This window comes from Sarcophilus harrisii, chromosome 2, assembly GCF_902635505.1.
Source record: "Sarcophilus harrisii chromosome 2, mSarHar1.11, whole genome shotgun sequence".
Lineage (NCBI taxonomy): Eukaryota > Metazoa > Chordata > Mammalia > Dasyuromorphia > Dasyuridae > Sarcophilus > Sarcophilus harrisii.
The window spans coordinates 536,415,524-536,436,892 of record NC_045427.1 but is presented as its reverse complement, the minus strand read 5'-3'; the positions used below and the strand labels follow the sequence as shown (position 1 = coordinate 536,436,892).

General features: G+C 33.0%; 1 long non-coding RNA gene across 12 annotated transcripts in view; it reads right to left on the bottom strand.

Moving 5' to 3' along the window:
* The window catches only part of LOC111719314, a 177,348-nt gene that overhangs the window by 108,130 nt on the left and 47,849 nt on the right, over nt 1–21,369 (bottom strand). For all 12 annotated transcript variants that reach the window (XR_004232418.1, XR_004232426.1, XR_004232417.1 and 9 more), the window contains 2 exons: nt 15,369–15,452; nt 11,561–11,663 (listed from right to left, as the gene is read on the bottom strand). This is a non-coding gene — a long non-coding RNA (uncharacterized LOC111719314). The remainder of the gene's footprint in view (nt 1–11,560; nt 11,664–15,368; nt 15,453–21,369) is intronic.

Sequence of the window (21,369 nt, the reverse complement as noted above, 5' to 3'; positions counted from 1 at the left end):
TGACAAGTCATGATAAATGGGTCGTTATAAAATTCATGTTTAGGCAGCACCAGGCTGGGGATAATGCCATTCGTCATGGCAACACTGGGCCGCTAATGAGCCCTCATTGCATATTCATGTCAGTGGCGTTTCTTCTCTCCCTCCCACCCTGAACCAGTGCCTGGTAAATATCCCCACCTCAAGCCGAAGCTCAGCCTAGATCCACACCCCCCAACTTTTTTTTTATTTGTTATGTTGCAGCAATTACACTGTAAAAGTGCTGCACAAGATTGATTGCTCTGATCTGTAGTTCAATTGTAAATTAGAATACACATCCCCCTAGGGACACACGGCCCCTATTTGTGATTAAGAAAAAAGCCCCATAATAGACTAATAGCTAAAGTTCTCTCTCTTTTACTTTCAGGCAATTAGCTTGATGAAATGGCCTCTTTTTGTGTACCCTGGAAGTGTAAACCGATATCATAATGAAGTATATGATGTTTATTCTATTATTTTCACCTTGCCATGTATGCAGGAATGCATAAATAATAGCTGCTTTGTCTAGTCCATTTACTGATTCACAAGTAAACTATTTCTTAAAGATGCAGTCTGTGCTTTTTAAGCTTGAAGTTAAGCAGTTGCCTGTGAGTTAACCCGGATACAAAGAATAGGTGTGCTGAGAAAAGGGAGGGAAAAGTACTTTGTCACTGAACAGGTAGTCAGTCTTGTGGTTATCTGGGTAAAAGGAAGTATTTGTGTGGCTTGGAAGGGCTATCCTGGGGATTGAGATCACAAACCCAAATCTCATGCCCTTGGGGTCTGGGATGATCCCATGGTACTTTCAAAAGGCATTGTGTTGGTTTTCTGGTCTGGCCAGGTTCCAGCTTTTGATATAGAATCCTTCATCTATTCTCCTCTGTTGGGATAAGGGCCTCTGTTTTTGTTAGACATCTGCCTTGGTATAGATCTCTGAGAGGGGCAAAGTAATCCCGATATATTCTGTACTTTGCACCTAGGAATTTTAAATTTGGAAATTTTCTAGGGAAAAAAATATTTCATCTTTCTAAAATGCAATCGTTTTATCACTTGAGTAGGCCAATATAGAACTATTAGAATGCCTAATTTAGTTTTATATTGGTTTAACTGAGTTAAATGTGAAAATAAAATTTTATATAATAATTTGTGATTTGAAAAGTGTTTTAAATATATTTGATCTTTAAAACAATCCTGTGAAGTTAGATACTATAGGAATTATCTCCCCTCTTTAGAGGCGAGGTATGTATTCCAGGATTTTTCAACTAGTAAGCTTCTGAGGTGGAAGTTGAACTCAACTAATTCTTGAATCTAAGATTATCATTTTGTCTTACACTAGGCTCCCTCAGTTAAAAGTTAATAGAAATAACTAGTATATAGTCCTTCAAGGTTTGCAAAGACTTTTATATGTTATTCCCTGAGTCTTAAAACAAACCAGTGAGATATTATTCTCTCACATATTATTCTTCCCATTTTAGAAAGATAGAAATTGAAGCTAGGAAAAATAAACAATTTGACCATAATCACATTGCCAGTAAGTAACTGAGAATATATTTGAACCCAGAGCTTTCTGTCCTCAAATTCAATCTCCTACAATAAAGTATCTAATCAATTAAGATAGGGGTACAAAATATGTGGCTCACAATTTATACCATATAAAAATATAATCATTGCTGCTGGGTAGTGTTGGTCACGGCTGTCTCTTCATGATCCCATTTGGGGTTTTCTTAGCAAAAATACTGGAGAGGTTTACCATTTCCTTTTCTAGTTCATTTTACAGCTCAGAAAACTGAGGCAAATGAGGTTAAGTGACTTGCTTGAGGTCACATAGCTAATGAGTGCCTGAGACTAGATTAGAACTCAAGATGAATCTTTCTGATCTGGGGCTATAACTCTCTACTTTATACTATCTTACTGTCCTTAAAAATGTAATTGGTAGATATTCAACAAAATAACATACAATAAATCACAGATAATATTGTATTTTAAAATAAAGTCGTTATGTCACCAGCAGGGATCCTCATTTGTGGATTAGCACTACCAATTCTGTTTGAGTTTGACCTTATTGGTTTAAGTGATTTCCTTACTCCTGTGAAATCATGTGGTTTTTGTATCCCTTTCATTCATTAGTTAAGTTTCACTGTGTCTCCCCGCACAAAATAATATCCTGGTGTCAAGAATAAAACAGAAGTGATTGAGGGGAGTTTGAGGAAGGGAGAATAAAAACAAACAACAACAACAACAACAAAATACTCAAATATCCAAAAATTGTTTCACAAGGGTTTATTTACTAGGCTAGTTAACTCCATGACAGAGTTTTACTATCTATGTTCCAATCCTCTTTCACTCATCAATAATGCAATTTAGATTACATATCAAATCCTTCCTGGACAAATGCTATCTGAGTAAAAGGTTCCCCATCCCTCTTTAATATTTAACTCTGTTGGATTTGCTGACAAGTCTATGGCAGCCATTTCAGTGACTATCTCAGAACATCTGATAAAAAAAATTATAGTAAATATGTTTAAAACAAACAAAATATCCACCATCCCCAAACAACGCTATTCCAATGATCTTATTTTTTGACATTAATTTTTAAAATGATTTTCCTTTAGGAATATATTATTCTTAAAAGAAATCAGAAAATTTCCCAGAACCAACACAACTCTTTTCCCACATTGAACACTTTGAGTAAAGTTCAGCATTATATTTTTAAATTGTATTTTATTTTTCCAAATATATATAGATAGTTTTCAGCATTCATCTTTGCAAAACCTTGTGTTCCAAATTTTTCTCCCCCTTCTCTCCCTTCTCCCCTCTCCTAGACAGCAAGCAATCTAAGTTAAACATGTGCAATTCTTCTAAACATATTTTCATATTAGTCATCAGCATTATATTCTAACCATTTAAGTATATATTTTTTATCTCCCAAAGTACTATAGTCTAATCACCAGGTGAGTTTTCAAGAACACCTAGCCATTTTCTTTTAAGTCCCTGTGACAAAAATATCAGATTTTACTATTCTCGAATGCTTTTACCAACACTCTCTTTAATTTTCACTATATTAAAGTAATATCTAAGTCATAAATTTACAATAAATATAAATTTCTATTCCTAATGAAAATTTCTGAATAGTCTAGCTCCATTGTAGCTATATTTCAAATACTCTCGTTCTCTTAGTTGTATCTTGCTTATCTTTTATCAAAGTAAAATTCAGTTCAGCAGATCTAATTGTCAGGTTAAAAAAGAAGCTTTCAAGATTTAAAAAAAATTATAATAATAAATAATTTTATTAGAAACACTTCCCCTAACATTTTCAGAGCAGGAAGGACAAGTATTAATTATAGTCTCTATTTTACACATGAGGACCTGAGAGAACCTTTGAAAGGTTCTAACGTCACATAGTGGTAGGCCCAGTTTTAGATCTCTTATCTTTCATCTACACCCTGAGTTCTGAACTCATTGTAGCTAATCACAACTATAATGTAATTTTAACATACCCTAATAACCTAAAATATTTTCTATATTTTTCAAAATGTCAAGAAATTTGAAAGAAATGTCTACACTGAAAGAATTAGTGAAATATAGCAGAAAAAGCCTTGAGTTTGGAGTCAGAAGTCCTGTTTTTAAACTACTACTCAGTCTCTTACTTCCTATGCTTCCTTCAGAAAGTCCCTTCAGTTCTTTTCACCTCCCTTTTCTCACCAAGCAAATAGGAGGTTGGAGTAATTGATCTGTAAGATGCCATTCTAAAAATCCTATGATCCTTGCACATGTTCAAGTCTACTGAAAAATGCTTGTTTTCCTTAGTAATAGGGTAAGAAAGATGAAAAATGACATAAGCCCCACCATCAGGGAGGAAGTTTTCAATTTGCACTTACTATATAAGTTGTAAAAACAAGTAAACAACAGCAACAACAACAACAACAACAAAGGTTTATAGGTAATAATAAATGAATGTAAATACAATTCTTTTTGTCCCATCCAAATTTGTCCCAAGTTTCCTCATCGTTGACAAGTAGGAAAACAAAATTACAAATTTCCAAGCCAAAAAGTTAAGCTATCCTTCTTTGCTTAGATCTCATGACTCACTAAAACAACTGAGGATTATAAAAAGAAAGCATTTACTCTCTCTTTTTGGTTCTCTAAGACCTAGCAAATGAGAGAGCACTGATTTTAGTTAGTGATAATGAGTTCTCTGCCCAGTTCTGCCATTTAACTAACAATGGCAACTTAGGCAACTTAACCACTCTAAACTTCAGTTTCCATATCTATAAAAACAAAGGCAGTTATACTTGAATTATCCACTTCCCAGTTGGATATGGGAAATGATATTGTAATTACTGTTTTATTTTATTTTTAAGAGTCACAAGTTTCAGAGGTTCGAACAATAAAGGATAAACTTTCATTATGATGGAAAGAAAAAAGGATGAAATAAAGATGCTCTTATTAAGAAAATAAGAAAAAAATCATTGCATAATACAGTTAGGTACTATCTACTTGGTTAGGCATCCTTCTTAATTGTAGAAATTCCAAATCAACATCCCAAACATTCCCTACATTATAGGGATTGGGATGGAGGTGAGAGAGTGGTAAGGGAACTAAAAGAAACAAAGAAGAGAAATCCTCTCAAAGTTTTGGATTCTTTTAAACATTTTGCTTGGTTTCTTAGAATTTAAACTGACACTCCTGCCCCCCAAATAAATTGGAGGTGTAATCAGAGGATCTGGTGCCAAATACTTTTTATTTTATGCAAGTCACATAAATTTCTTGAGCCTCAGTTTTGTTTTTGCTTTTTTTTTTTTAAGATGAGGTTAGACTAGATAATCACTAATAGGTCTTCTAGCTCTAAATTCATACACAAAGCTTTACATGTTCCTATATTCTTAAGCTCCCTTATTAAAACAAAAATCAAGAAGGCATAAAAAAATCCTATTCAATATCTAAAATAAATGAGAGATAACATTCATGCTTGCCTCACTCTAAGAAAAATAACACACACACACATATTGGTTAGGATACAGAAACAAAATTTGTCACTGATTAATGCTGTGACTACTGAAAGTAGAAAATTGAGAAAATTATCTTTGACAATTAGTGAGCTTAAAAGAAACTCGCTACTTTTGCCTCAATTGTTTGATTTTGTGGGGAGGGGAAATCCATTCCTAATTTGGATAATTGTGTCATTTCTCACTCTGTATGCTTGTAGAAGGCGTGGTTATGACAATACCCAAAGAACTTTAAAACTCTCAGGAAAGAATAACTTCTAGATGAAACTAGAAAGAAATATAGGAAACTTTTATAAAAAACTACAAAGACCATAATTGCAATTAATGATTCAAATATCATCTCCTCTTCAACCAATGATTAGGTGAATAAAATTGTAGTACCTAAAATTCTTATCCTATTTGCACTGCCAAAGAAATCGGCATAAAAAAAGATGGTATCTTATGCGATTATGTTTAAAGATCAGGAAAGAATATAACAAGAAAAAAATACATATCATCATGCAGCACAGAAGCCTACATAGAGTTTATGAATTAAATCTGTGGATCATTATCTTTTTGCGTAAGAGTTATAGCATTTATAATATGATTCAAGAAGAGGGAGAATAATTACTTTACCTGATTCAGGTAACTATTTAATTGGATATTTCTATAACCAAAGTACTTTTAGATATCATCTTGTCTTTTTTCTTTCATACTCTAGGTAATACAAAATATTTATGTTCTGTGATTTGAACATAAAAATAGAAATCACATACCTTAACATAATTTAGGGAAATGTGTGGGGAATCAACTTTCTGTAAATTCAATTCTAGCAATTCCATAAATTAAAAAAAACTTTTTATAATATGGATAGAAATATCAAATACTAGAAAAAATGTGAATATCTAAAGCATACTCACAACGATGTCTTCCTTTTCTAGTTTAAGTGTTAAGGGCCATAACTTGTTTATGTGAATGGATTTGAGATCATTTTTTGAAAAAGTAGGAAGGGGAGATCAGTTTTTCTTCAATCTAGAACATCAGCATGCCAATAACTAGGGATGTAAAAAAATTGGGTTTAAAGTGTATGTTTCCATTTTAAGAGCATAACATATATAAATGTGTAGATTTCAGCACAGATTCCACCATGAAAATGGCTATAACTTGCCATTCATTCTCTTATAATCCACAAAAAGTTGCTATATTGAGAAAGTCTATGGGCATTAAAAGTTTGAAATCAAAATAAAAACTTTTTTAATGGAATATCACTTCCTTAAATTTTACCCTCCACCTGCTTTTCTTCTGGAAACCTTAAATGCTGTTGTTTATAATGGACAGAGCAACATCATTATTTTTCTTTCTTTCTTTTTTTGCTGAGGCAATTAGAGTTAAGTGACTTGTCTATGGTCACACAATTAGGAAGTTAGGAAGTGTTAAGTGTCTGAAGTCAAATTTGACTCAGGTCCTCCTGACTTTAGGGCATGCTCTATCCACTGCACCACCTAGCTACCCCAACATCATTATTTTTCAAAGAAATTGCTACCTAGCAAAATTTCAGTACAATGCCTTGTTTTGTCATCAGCCTGGATATTCCCTCAACAGAGGCCGATCACAATTCTTCTAAAACTGAACAGATGGTCTTTGAAAATTGTCATGGCCAAAAAATTCATCACCCTTTGACATAGCTGTACTGGAGATAACTCTAAAAGGCCAGTAAACCAATTGTTAGTTTCACCTCAGAAATTTGTCATCTCTAAAAATCAGGAAATAATTTGTTGATTATCTGGATTATCTGAAAAAGCAAGCATTAAGAATGCAAATAAAATTTGAAAATGTACATATATATTTGTTTTTTCCATAACATTATCATTAATCATTTAATAGCTAATATCTCTCTATTATTCTATCAACATTATAATAATGATAACAATAATAACTAGGATTTATATAATACTTTTAGGTTTGCAAAATGCTTTATAGTTATTGTTTATTTGATCTTCAAAGACTCCCATTGTAAAGCCAACTGAATGGAGCTTTCTGAAACTGACCTAGGATAGTGCTCTGACTAGAGATTGTAACTAGACCTACAATTTCATGGTAAATTCATGAAATTTCTTTGATACACTGAAAATTATTTCTGTATGGTAATGAAGTTTCATGTCAAACATACTCTAGCATTTGCCTTTATTTTGCCCTGACTCAGTCCTCCACATCATCTCTTAGCCTTTTTGAGAACTAAGCCTCAACTACATATTTCTCCTTGCCTTTTTTGTCCTCTTTAGGTTGCACAATATTTAGAAGAGGCCTGGATGTGGTGTCAATAAGCTCTAAGTTCAAATACAGCCTCAGATATCTGTTAGTTGTGTAACCCTTGTCTTCTTTCTGTCCTAGTTTCCTCGTCTTAGAGATGAGAATAATAATAGTTCTTCTTGTCTAGGGTTGCTGTCATTTAAAAAAATGAAAGTGCTTTGCAAGCCTTAACATTATAAATGTGACTACTATTATTGTTATTATTGTTGTTGTTATTTTCTCCCATTAAAACATAAATTTCTTGAGAGTGCAGACTATCCCAATTACTTGTCTTTGAATTTTCATCCCTTACTACAGTACTTGGCACATAAAAAAGGGTAAAGAAATATTTTATTACTGCAAGGAGTTACAGGGCAACAAAAAAAGCAAAATATATGAAAATACCATATTAATTGCTAGTGAAACTCATTACAGATGAATTTTCCTGCAGTATCTTCTAGACAACTTCTATAAGTTCTGCACACAGGCTCCAAATAGTTTCATTGTTAAGAAAAATAAGGGGTAATTAATATACAGAAGTTTTAGATGCTTAACTTCTTGGTTCATGAATCAAATAAAAAAAAATAACAAAAACTCTGACACTTTTTTCTTCCTTCAACCAGAAAATGTTTGTTTCTCCTATTGTTTCTTATGAAAGAAACAAAGCTTCCCCTTCACACACTACTCAACCCAAAATAAATCTGCTTTTAGCCATCTTAAAGTGATAAAATACTCTCCATATCAAATCATTCTTGACTTTTTGCCAAAGGCCTAATCATACAATTAAAATCAGTCATTGTAAGTGCTAAAGTAATATAATGTTAATAGATCATTTTATACTATGAACAGTTTTTAAAAGTCCTTCCTAAATTGTTATTATTACCATACTGAATACTGGCATTTCTACTAATTCTATGTTCTTAAGCCTGAGAACACCATAAAGTAACATTTGCTACTTGTTTGAAAGGCTTAGCATATTCAATAAAACACACTAACTCAAGTCAGAGGATTTGAATTCAAATTTTTACTTAGATATAATGTGACTGAGCTAATCAATTAATCTCATTGAGCATCAGTCTCCTCTTCTATAAAGTTATGATAACAATATTATCAATTGTTCAGGGCTTTTGTGAGGAAGCAATGACATAATCTGAGAATGTATTATAATTTGTTTTTGCAAATCGTAAATATATGTTAATATAAGAGCCTTCATTTTAATTTTCTGAGTCTTGAATTAGGGTTCATTTGGACTATATTTCACATTTCTTCCCCAAAGTGTTAGCTTTGCTTTGCAGAGAGAAATGAGTGCTTCCTTTTTGTTACATAATTATTTTGTTTTAAATATATAGGACAACAGATATTGAGCTATATATATGTGTGTGGTTTTTAGGGTATGTGTGTGTGTGTGTGTATGTATGTGTGTGTGTGTATGTGTATTTTAAAAAAGAAAATTAAATGAACCATAAAATAAGCTCTTAATAGTAGCCTAAAAAATAAAACAAAATCATTTACAACACATAGGATTGTTGCAGGATATGTCAAAGATTAGATGGTTTAGGAAGGGCACTATCCTAAATATGGAAACAATTACAATGAAATTCATGACTCATTAGCAAACATTCCATATTGCCTTTCTCATTTCTGGGTCAACATTAATAGAAAATATTCACTTCAGCTTTCTTATAGCTTGCTCATTTTTTTGTTTTTATTTCAACCCAGTTTTTCCCTAATAAACACATGAAAGAAAAATTCTTTGTAAAGTTCTTCATTTCTTAGTTTTAAGCAACTTACTCCTTGAGATGAATAGTATAGTCAAATTAATTTTTCTATTGTGTATATTCAGGGTTCAAGTTGCTAATAGATGACTTGCCTGTAAACCTTTGTCAAATAAAATGACTTGGTGAACACTTGTACCAATTGATACCAATGAGAATTTTGGTAGCAACTATTTTGTATGCAAAATGGCTAGTGAACTGAAGTACCCAATACTATACATAATGGGAACCAGATGTCTAAGAGAGAGAGAGAAATATTTTATAGCAATAAATGTGACATTGAATATTAAGGGCTTTTCGATTTTTTTTAAACAACTGCCTAGTCTTGCTTTCTTCATATTTTGAAATTAAATTCCTCCACACCTGAAAGAAATTTCAAGAGAAATTCCCCTTTCATTCTATAAAAGTGGAATTGACTAATTCACTGCTACATAATGTTCAATAACAAAAAAAGTACCTACTCTGAAAAAGTAAAGCAAAAACTTTAAGAGAAATAATCCACAAAAAAGATCCTTTTGGAATTAGCTAATTGAAGTTTCTTGGTATTTTTTGTAGCATTTGAAGATGAAATAAAGTCTAATTCATTTTTTCAAGTTTTCTTCTCCTCCATGTATATGCACCCGTACACATGCATTATAAACTAAACCCCATATTTGACTTTTCAGGAATTGAATAGGACACTACCTACTGAGATTACTAAACTAATATCAAACTAGCAGCTTTTATGATTAGCATTATTTCTGTGTTCACTAATGAAAGGGCCTCAAAATATAGGAAAGCCTTGAATATTTTTTCATGATGGAGTATATAAAAAAAAAATTTTGAAAACATTTTTTCTAAAAACCATGATAGCACAAAAAGATGAAATAACTGATGCTTGGAAGTTTAGATTTTAAGAAAGTTGAGGAGAGTCAAAGGCATATAGGATGATGGTGAAGGTAGGACTAAAGTAATTATAATTCAGGAATTCAATATAAAGAGGGAATACAAAAAGGCAAAGAATTGACATCTCTGGTATGCAGGGCTAACAAGTTAAGAGTACTAGTGAGAAAACAGTACATTCAGAGTGAGTAGAATATAGAAAAGGTTACAGGCAAGGAGACAGTATGTAATGCAGAAGCCCACAGTAGAGTATTCAAAGGTAAAATCATGCTTGCTAATGATAACAGTAAAGGTGTATTTGGTAACATATGGTCACAAGATTGAAATAGTTCAGGAAATCGATGTATTATAAAGGTGAGGTATCTTGTGGGTAGATAGTAGAGATATTAGTTACCAAGAAAAAACAAGTGGTGAAATAAGGGACTGCTAAAGGCATTTAAAAAGATGGATTTGCTTTTTCAGGATTGTGGACCCATCAATAAAAAAGACTACATTCAAGGTGATATGATGAATAAAAGAAAGATGATAAAATTCCAAATTCAAAAAGCTAAAAGACAGGGGCAATTAGTAAAGGCAGAATAGAAGAAAGTAGGATTTCCTCAAGGAAAAAGTTGTATTATATAAACAGAATAGTTGTTGAATTTTGTTTTTGTTTTGCATTAACAAGGAACTAGAATATCTATGAATGCAGCTATTGAATTAAGTAACTGAGGGAAAGGATTGAAGGAAAAGAGGAGAAGGAAAATTGAAGGAAGCCTTAGGTTGAGAAAACAGATCTGTATGTATGAATTTAGACAATTGTAGCAAGTGAAAATGATTTGAAATTCAGAGATCATGGCCCGAGATCTTTACTTTTCATGAAACTTGAAAAGTTGAAGAGCTTCCATGATAGTAATAAATCAGCATAGCCCATCTAGAGATGGACACCAGACAAAGTTGAGGCTGTCCCTGAACATTTTTGAGTCCCTCTCCAAACTCCTAGAACACTTATTATCTTTGTTGTTCATTTACTCATTGTGTATTTGTATGGTATAGCCTTTCTATTGTTGTCTGAAGTTCTTTCTTCATTTTTTATTATATAACTTTAGAGATTCAGATAATCTCCCCAGGTAGACCATAAAGTTTTTAAGTAAAGAAAAATGTGTTTTACTCTTCTTTGTTTTCCCCATAGCAATATAGCATGGTGCCTTACACTCCAAAGATGTCAATAAATATCTGTTGATTTCATTCTAGATATATAAAGTAGGGCAAAGAAAAGCTAATCTCTTTTTCTCCAGCTATTCATGTCATCTTTATAACTAATCTCTCTTTCTAGACTATTTGCTTTCCTTTCTTTTTTTTAATTTCAAAACAGATGTAAAACAGCTAGTCAATATCCTATAATCAATCAATAATTCTACAAATACCTAAAGATTATTTCAAAATTTAATTCTAAATTTTCTCTTTTTTTTTTTTTTAAAGAATCTCAGATCCATAAACTTCCATGATATTATGCAATGGGATTAGACAGGAAATATAGATTCAAATCCTGTTTCCAACACCAACATGGTGATTCTTTTTCACCATGTTGGGAAGGTTGAACAAACAGTCTTGAAAAAGCAAATGACTGCCTACCTGCTGTTGACAATTATTTTCATTACTTGGCCCAGATGAATTGTATCCTCAGGTACAGAAAAATCTCACAGATAGATGTGAATTCTGAGTCTCATTTGCTTGACTGTGAAGATTAGGAGAGGTAATTCAGGATGGATAAAGAACAAATGTTATCCTAATTTTCAAAAATAGCAAAAAGAATAGAGTCTACAAACTATAGGCCAATGAATTTTATTTTAATTCCTGGGAAAATTCTAGGATATATTTTCAAAGGATAGTTAGTGAATCCAGAAAAGGAAACAGTTATTATAAAAAGTCACCATGGCTTCATCAAGAATAGATCAAGCCAGGGGAAAACAACAAAGAAACAGATGATAATTAAAAATAAAAATAACAAAGAATAATTATGCTAGACTAATCTTATCATACTTTTTTTCTAGGTTATTAACGTGATAAATCAAGGAATGAGTAGATGTAGTTTTCTTTGATTTTAGCAAGACATTAGAAAAATGTTTTGTGGTTTGCCAGTAGAGATATAGGTTACCATGTTCTTGTGGAAAAGATAGATGTGGATAGGATAATAATATAACCAGATAGATTCAGAATTAAGAATGTTTTCTGTCAGCTTGTCTGGAGCTTCCATCAGAAGTCCCCAGAAATCTTTGATGGTTTTTAAAATTTTTTTCAATGATTTGACTTCAGGTATAGAAGACATACTTATCAAATTTGCAGATTACACAAAGGTGAAGGTTATAACTAACATATAGGATAAAGTCAGAATCCAATAAGATATTGGTCTGCTGAACCTTTTGAATGAGTCTAATAAGTTGGAATGTTGAAATTCAGTAGGGATTTATGTTGTTCTAGATAGATAGATAGATAGATAGATGTTTTTTAAATCAATGTGACAAGTTACAAGATAGGGGCAGCTTGGTTAGTTTGCAGTCTACCCCTCAAAAGAGGGGGGGGGTTAGTAGATCACTAACTAAATATGTGTCAGAAGCATAATGAGAAAGTCAAAAAAGAAAATCTGTTCTTGGGCTCTATTGAAGACATAGGTTCCAAAAATAATGAGGTGATAGCTCGTGGGACTCTGCTCTTATCAGACCATACATTATATTCAATTCTGTGTGCCACAATCTAGAAAAAACTGAAAATTTGTTAAATTTCCAAAGAAAGATAATCAGAATGGTGAAGTCTTTGTCATATGTGTATCTATTGAGGTACTAGGGATATTTAATCTGAAAAAAAGAAAATTCAGTGGAGACATGATAGCTGTCATCAAGAATTTGAAGGATTGTCATTTGGAAAGGGAATTAATTTGTTCTGTTTTGTCTCAGAGGATAGAAGTAGGAACAAGGGTTTGTGGTTGTAGATTTTTTTTCCATTCAGGTATTCAGTTATGTCTGATTCTTCATGATTTCACAGACCACACAGGCCCTTTCTATCCTCCACTATCTCCCAAAGAATGTCCAAGCTCATGTTCATTGCTTCTATGTCACTATCTATCCATCTCATCCTCTGCTGTCCCCTTCTCTTTTTGTCCTCAAACTCTCCTCGTATCAGGGTCTTTCAATGAGTCTGTCTTCTCATTATATGGCATAAATATTTAAGCTTCATCTTTAGTATTTGTCCTTCCAATGATCACCCTGAATTAATGTTGGTAATGGAGCCAGGATTTGATCTCCTTAATTGAGTTAGAGACTCTCAAAAGTCTTCTTCAGCATCATAATTCAAAATTGTAGTTCTCAGCTTTCATTATAATGGTCTAACTCTCCCAACCCCATATTACTAGTGGGAAAACCATAACTTTGACCATACAGACCTTTGTTGATAAGGTAAAGTCTCAAGTTTCTAGTATGCTATACAAATTTGTCATAGCTTTCTTTTCAAGGAGCAAGTATCTTTAGATTTCATAGATACAGTCACCATCTGCAGTGATCTTTGAGCCCAAAATTATAAAATCTGAAAATTCTTCCATTTCTTTTCCTTCTATTTCCCAGGAAATGATGGGACCAGTTGTCAAGATCTTAGGAGTTTTATGTTCAAACCAGCTTTGGCTTCTCTCCTCTTTCATCCTCATCAAAAGGCTTCTCAATTCTTCTTTACTTTCTGCATCAAAGTGTTATCATCTGTATAACTGAGATTGCTGATATTTCCCCTTAATTCTTTAGAGTTAGAATATTTTAGAATTTTAATCCTAGCTTTTACTTCGTCCAGCTTGGGATTTTGTATAAGGTGCTTTACATATGAGTTAAATTAATAAGGTGACAATACAATATTATCTTATTCTTTTTTTTACTCTTAAAGCAATGAACTGTTCCATGTTCACTTTTGTTATTTCTTGAATTGTGTAGAGGACAGAAACTCTGAAGAGGTATACTTGAATCAAGAACAGTGCTTATAGTGATGTAATGGTGCTCAGTGTGCCGTAGGGATGTAATCCTACTGAAGTATTTAAGGGAGTCTCAGACACAGAAGGCTCTCTCAGCTACAGACACAGAGAAGACTCCAGACTCCAGACTCCATCTTTGACCAGCTTCGTGGTGGCTGTCCTGCCTCCTTCACTCCTCCACTAAGATCAATAACTGGAGCTGATCCAAGGTCCTCCACAGAGTTAGTCCAGACATTACAGATTTGCACAAAGGTTCCTTAGGAGAAAACTTCTTTGAGAACTTGTGACCCACATTCAAAGACTTTAGTATAGTCAGGGAAGCAGAAACAGAATATTTTTTTTTTACTGGAATTCCCTTGTTTTCACCATAATCTACTGAATGTTGATGGTTTAGTCTTTAGTTCCTCTGCTTCTTCAAAAACCATCCAGTCTTTTTGGTAATTGCAGAATTTTAAGCATAACCTTGCTGACATGTGAAGAAAGCACAATTGTTTGGTAATTTGTTAACTGTTGAATTTAATGAATTTGTTGGCATCCTGAGTCAGAACAAAGGTTAGAAGTTTCAAGTGGTGGTAATTTCTTCTTCATTGGAGGTCTTCAAATACTTATTAAATATGTTGTAGTAGGGATTCTTTTTGGGGTATGAACTAGATTCCTAAGGTCTGGTCCAACTACAAAATTGTGTGACTCTATGAACCTGTTACTTATTGCCTTAGATAAATATGAACAAGTCACTTAAATGTATCTAAACCTCAGTTTACTTATTTTCAAAATGAGGATTATATTTCATTCAAAAATCATTAAGCGTAAATCTTTCATACCTGTGCTTAGGAAGTTTTTGTGGCTATTTTTTTTGGCAGCTATTCAGAGAATAGATAGAAAAGAAAAAAAGAGATTGGAAGTAGGGGCTCCAATTAAGTCTAGGCAAGAAGGCATGAGGACCCCAACAGAGGTACTGGCTATGTAAATAGAAAGGGATGGTGCAAGAGATTTAGAAATAAAATTGACAAGGCTTGACAAATAATTGAGTATGGAAAATGAGAGGGAGAGAGGAATTGAGAATTATTCCTAGTTGGCAAAACTGAATGACTGAAAGGAAGGTAGTACTTTTTAGAGAAATAAGAAAATTTAAAGAAGGGGTAAAGTTAATAGGAAAAAATGGAGAAAACAATCATCACATTTGGTATTATTTACATCGCAAGTTGTTTTTAGGAAAACATTTTGTAAACTTTTAAGTTTCTTTGTAAATGTATTGTTAGTATAATTCCTCCTTCATATCCTTTATCTGATTTCATTACTCCTTCCAGAATTTCTACAATTTCTTTTTTTTTTTTTTCAGTATAAAACTAAAAACAGGATACAATGATCTAGTAATGATCTTGGCTGTGTAACTAGATTCATCTGTAAAGCATTGTTATTTTTGGTTATACTTACATCTTCTTGAAGCACTTCAGTACATCTGTTTTTAGAGCTCCAATTTACTTCATCATGACTTACAGTGGGATACGCAGGCAGCTGCTATATTGGGAATTCAAGTGGGACAAAAACAAGCAGGGTGGTCAGAAGAAATGTTGCAAGATGTACTTCAGTACAATTTCAAATGATCCAGCATAGTTGTGGACAGCTTAGAAACAGTAGCAAAAGGAAGAGCCAATGCTAAGAAATAGAAAGATACATTTTGAACAGAAGTAGACCCAGAATGATGTACAACCACAGGTCTACCAGTAGCCTCAAAGAAACTCAAAGGTTTGGCTTCATGCAAAGAAAATACATAAAAAAGACATGGAACTGTGTTTCAACAATAAATAATAATGCAATACACTTGGCCATAGTATCTTTGGATAGGATGGGAAGGAAAAGGAATAAGTATTTATTAAGCATCTATTATGTACAAGACACTACTGACTGCTTTAGAAATATTTTCTCATGTGATCTTGACATAAAAAGAGAAATAGGCATGTATATTTATATGTACATTTATATTTTATGTACATAGCTATATATAAATGTTCAAAGTAGGTCTAAAAGAATATATGAGAACTCAGGGGAAATTATGGAGCATATTATTCCCAGGAGTGGCAAATTCAGATATGTCAATGGATCCATGATCTCATGTATTCCTCTTATGAGTGCAGATGTAATACATTCTGCATCCTCATGCTATATAAACTCTGTCCAAATCTTCCCCTAATTTCACCACAGGAGAACTATCTAATATTCCTTGATGTCTTCTCCAAATTTTCTTAACATCACACATACTTGCTATTTGAGCAACCCAGATTTTTCAATCAAATACATCTTAGATACTGTCATCCTTTCTGATCTATAAAGTCCTACCTTCAAGTTCATCTCAGGATGGAATTAAGTTATTAAATGATATGCCAGTGGAGCATGAGCTTTGGCAGACTCTACCTTCCTAAAAAGACTCTGAGTACAATCCTCCCCCCCAAATACATATACATACACACACACATACACACAAACTTATACAAAACAAAACCTTTGCTTTCTGAGGACCATTCTAGCTAAAATAGAGAGGGTCATAATCAAGCATAATCAAATACCCACCAATTGGTGGTAAATTATTTGATTATTACAACTTCATAAAACAAAGAGTGGTGAATATAGTGGCTTTTAAGTTAAAAAAAAAAAAAAAAAAACTTCAATTACACCCTCAAAAGTATGCCTGGAGTCAACCTCAGGCAGAGTGCTTTAGATAGCACAGTTAGAGTATATTCTTGGAGGTTCCTTTCTTTATCTTTAAAATTCAAATCTTCTGAGGAGAAATATGAGGACCTAGATTTTATACACAATATATAAGTAACATGTATACTCCTTATTGCGATTAGAATTTTAAAATATTCTACTGTATAAGCTTGGACATAGTATACTTTAAAATACTTTTAATCAGTGAATTACCATTATAGTGTCAATGACTAATTAGGAGTACTTTGTATAAAAATGAGAGACCTGGAAATCATAGCTAGGTGTTTAGGGATGAAGGAAAGAAAGTGAAAGTAAGGAAAAGGGACACAGAGGAAGGTAAATGGGAAAGAGATTAAATTCACCTATTTCACAAATTTTCCTAGTGTCAGGCCAGCCTGCAGTTCCTCAGATAAAAGAAAATATAGTATAGTTAGGGAAAGGATACTAGTTGAGTTATTTACTCATGAATTTGCATCCTGTAATTTAACGATCTATATTCTTGATATCCCTAAACTTCAAAAGAAAAAAAAATTGTGCTTCAATCCTCCTTTTCGATTTACTTGAATAAACAAAACTGTATGTAAACTATCAATGAAAAAGAATCCAGGGGAAAACTTACGTTGTCGTTTCTATTTGTATCATTCCAAGAGACTGGATTGTCAAAGAAGAAAACTGTGAGAAGAGATCATCATATTTGGTGATTAAGATGAGGCTGACAACCAAATTGCAGAGGATTTAGAAGAAACTGAGAACAGGCAAAGTGGAGTACTGACTATAAGTGACTTTTTCCAGGAGTTTGTTGAGAAAAGAAGAAATATATGAAATGATAGCTAGTGGAATGATGGAATCTTGAAAGGATTTTATTTTTAAGGATGGGGAAAAGTTGTGTGTGCTTGTTGATAGCAAGGAAGGAAATTAGTTATTTGGGAGATATTAAAAGAAAAAGAGAAAGTGAAAGAAAGGAAAGGAGGAAGCTAGAGCCAGAAAGTCTAGGAAAGAAACAAAAAAGGATGATAATGCTAGCGATATTCTAGAAATGTGGTAGGTTTGTTTAACAACTGCTTCTCTAGGGGGAAATACTATGTACACATGATACTTTTGAGTTTAATCTGTGTTGATAATATCTTTATCCATCACTGTCTTAAGACAATCACCAAAATAATAACCCAAGCAAAGCCTGGTTTGTACCTTTTACTCATTTGTTGAAGTTAAATGCTCACACTGAAAATTTAACATTTGATTCTTAGAAGTCCCTGAGAGCTTCCTCCAACACACTTTTTGCCAACAAAAGCTATAGGGGTGGTGAGCAAAAGTCATCTCTTCATCAGAGGTTAGAGGAAAGGATTGACATATAGGATGATAAAGTGAATGGATTACCATATAAAAATCAGGAATCTGATTAGGAGAAGGAGAGAGAGGGGAAATGGAATAGATTAAGGAACTAGAAAGTTAGGGCATTTGAGGGAAGAGCAAAATGGCAGAATGAAAACAATAATTCTCTTAAGAGGAATTGATAAATTGCTGTGTGACCATGGACAAGTCATTTGATAGCTCATTCTTTGTTTTGTCACAAACAAAATGGGAATAATAATAACAATAGGGATGTTGCAAGGATATTAGCCAAGACTGGTGGATGATTTTTGAGCCATTTTGAAGATAAATGATACAAAGTATTCTTAATGTTGCTGGGATTCAAAATGGATTTAGCCAGAGTAAAAATTTAAAGGATAGATTTTAATAGAAATATGGAAAATGATTGGGTAAATAAAAACCAATTCCAACTGCCTGTGCCCCATAATGCAAGAACAAGGACCATCTGATGAAGTTAAAAGGCAACAAATTTAAAACGGATAAAAGGAAATACTTTTTTAAGCAGCGTATAATCAACCTATGGAATTTGTGGCCGCAGGATATTATTGAGACCAATAGTCTTGCAAGATTCAAAAAAGGATTAGAAATTTATATGAATAGGAATAACATTGGCAGCTACACTAACTAGGTTAAAAAGTTACAAGGCATATCAATCCCCATGCTTCAGGGCATAAACCGATCACCAGCTGGGGTTAGGAAGGAATTTTCCCCCCTATGGTGTAGCAATGCATAATTGACCAGGTGCATTATGGTTTTTATTTTTGCCTTCCTCTGTAACATTAGGCATAGACCATTGCCAAAGGCAAGTTACCAAAGTAGATGGCCCAATGATCTCTTAACAGAGGATTTCTATGTTCTTACACCGCAATTCTGCAAAGAAAAACACTAATGGATATATAATCTGCTGGTCTGAGAATTTTAAAACTTCTATTATATAATACAAAATGGCAAAATAACTTTATTCTTTAGAATTATATAATTCTTATCACATTAAATTGTGCTCTCATTATAATGTTACAAACTATTAGAGAGGCAGAATGCTATTATAGAATGAATTCTAAATTTGGAACCAATAGACCAGGGCTCTTATTCTAGCTCCACCATTACTAGATATGAAATCTTTTTGCATTTCAATTTCCCCATCTGTCAAATGGGGATAATAGCTATTTGTACTATCTTCCTCACAGAATATGAAAACCAAATGAGATTTCAGTTATAAAATACTAACTGGTCAATAACTAATATTTATTAAACTACTACATGCCCAGTATTCACAAGACAAACACAAAAGTAAGTCCTATTTCTGCCCTGTAGAAACTTATATGCTATTATTGGGGAAAAGTGAATTTTTGTTTGTCATTAACTGGATAATACCTTGTATGAAGAAGTATGGCAAGCAGCATCTTATAATCTATAAAATGCTAACCTTGAAGTCATGAAGACCTCAGCTGAATCCTGTCTTATAATACATGCCAGCTGTGTGATTATGGATAAGTCAATTAACCTCTCTGTGCCCCAGTTAAAGCTCTAAGATAATAAATTAAAGTCAAGTTGCTAAACCACATCAATGGAGAGCATTTCTATAGCAGCTAATAGAAAGAACATTAGATTGGTCATCAGAAGACCTAGCTATGTTATTCACTAATTGTGAGACTTTGAGCAAGTCACTCAGTGATTTCTACCTCAGGTCATGTAAAATAAGAAGGTAAGATTTGATAAGCTCTTGTATTTCCTATAGTTTGAGTTTAAGAATTTAACAGAACTTAAGGTGGATATAAACAGCCAATTTAAGAAGATTCTATCTCTTTGGTCTAGTAACATGGGTATTTCTTACATTGGGGAAAATCATTATTAAGATTAGGAAATGCAATATGTACATTTTTCTGAGAACTTCTATAAAGAGAAGGCACTAAATATCTCACATGTTTTATTGTTTTATTCCTACCACAAATATTCTATAGGCAATACTTTCAAACACCATCTACTTTCCTTTTACCTTGTTTACTTACATAATAATGAGCAATAGTATAGTCACTTAAAGTTTGCATACTGCTTTATACAAATTATGTCATTTATGCCTCCCAATGTGATGGAATAGATTTTGCAGGTATTGTTATCCCCATATCATAGATGAGGAAACTAAGATTTAGCAATGACTCTAGTAAGTGTCATAGGCTTTCCTATGCCCTGCCGCCCCTCACTTGTTTTAGTACCCTTTTCACCCAAGAAATTTTTAGGTGATCCCAGGTATAAAGATATATATCATAGATATAAAAATCAAATATTTCTTAATAATAAATCATAATTTCACAACCCTCACATTTAGTTATGAGACCCCATAACTGGTTGCAACCCATAGTTTAAGAAGCTTAGTTTTAGTAGATTTGCTATTTAAATAAGTTTCTATGATTATAATGGATCTATAATGATCTAGAAGGGAGAAGTTAATTACTGGTAGATTGTATTAACAGGGATTCTTTCCATTCCCTCTATATCAATTAGTTTTTCTTAGTATCTAACAAGTAGCTCCCAAGAAATCTCATGATTTCTAATCTAATGTCTTATAATGTTGCTTTCAGTCACAAATGGAAATGAGCAGTTTCGTCCCTTTCATCCAGCTGGCCAAAGATCACATGATGGAGAATAATTCCACCTGCCCACAATTGTGGAGCAGACAAGGCATATAAGACTAGTCCCAGAGGAAATGAAATGGTGAGTCAATTATACAGGTGTTTTGAAAGGTGGAGTAATGTGGAATGGCATTGCCCACATGTGAACACAAAGCAAGGCAGGTGTAACGCAATGAGGGCTACACCTGAGCCGGGAAGAGGATAATCATAGCAGGAACAATTGGTTTGGGGAAAATTTTAAGACTCCTACAGAATACCTGGTTTTGTGAGAATATTTTAGCTTTTCAAAATGAATGTAGTGCTTGAGAAAGGTTTGGGACTGACAACAAAGAAAAAAAATTCTATCCCATAAGTTATGAAGGAAAGCTTTCTTTACACTTCTTTATATCTTGTATGTTTATCACATAATAGGCACTTAATAAATGTGTGTTGATTGATTGATTGACTTTCTTTGTCATTGTTTAGTTCAATAAATGTTTATTTATGACCAACTCTGCCAATCTACTAAGCACTTGGGAAACAAAGACAAAATGAATTAGTCCCTGTGCTCAGGGAGCTTATATTCTGTACATGGAGCTAACACATACATATATCAGTAAGTAAAAAAAAAAAAAAAAAAAAAAAAAATCCTTCTTTTTAAAAAATGAAGTCTTTATAATCTGGAAATGTACTCCTCAGTCTACTAAAAGATTATCTGATAGCTACAATCCTTTTTACAGGACAATAGT